A 629-nucleotide genomic window follows, 5' to 3' on the forward strand; every position below is an offset into this window, starting at 1 on the left:
CTGTCAAGAGGACACGTTGTGCAGCCCCATCATCATCATCATCATCATCATCATCATCATCATCATCATCATCATCATCATCATCATCATCCATCCAAGTAATCTTACTAGTTTCCTAGTTTGTTTTAGTACGAGTTTCACGGCACTTGCAACACAATTAGGTCACATAAATGCCGAAGATTAGAGGTGTTACGAGTGAGTAACAAATATAAAAAAGAAGGAGGAGAGATAAGGGCAAAAGATGTTTGATAGGAAAGAAAGAGCAAGCCACAACAGAGCACCCCCCAACCACCCACGTTTCCTAGTTGTTATTTTTTGTCTTTTTTTCCCTCCTTGAGAATATAACAAGACTATTGTGGACACAATTTGTCACAACTTAGAAATACACATCCGGGACCTTTTTAGCGAAAAAGGGCAGACAGACCTGATGATGAGCAGATAGAAAATACTTATACACACGTGCAGAAAAACAGAAATAAACCCTCAGTACGAACAAGTGAAAAGGTGGAATGAAAACACGCTCACGGTACCGCTGACAAAGTGACAGAAATAGACTGAATAAAAGCAAATGAAGGCGGATAGAGACAGACAAAGACCCGTCCACACACACACACACACACACACACACA

Source organism: Aplysia californica, unplaced genomic scaffold (assembly GCF_000002075.1).
Source record: "Aplysia californica isolate F4 #8 unplaced genomic scaffold, AplCal3.0 scaffold01339, whole genome shotgun sequence".
Lineage (NCBI taxonomy): Eukaryota > Metazoa > Mollusca > Gastropoda > Aplysiida > Aplysiidae > Aplysia > Aplysia californica.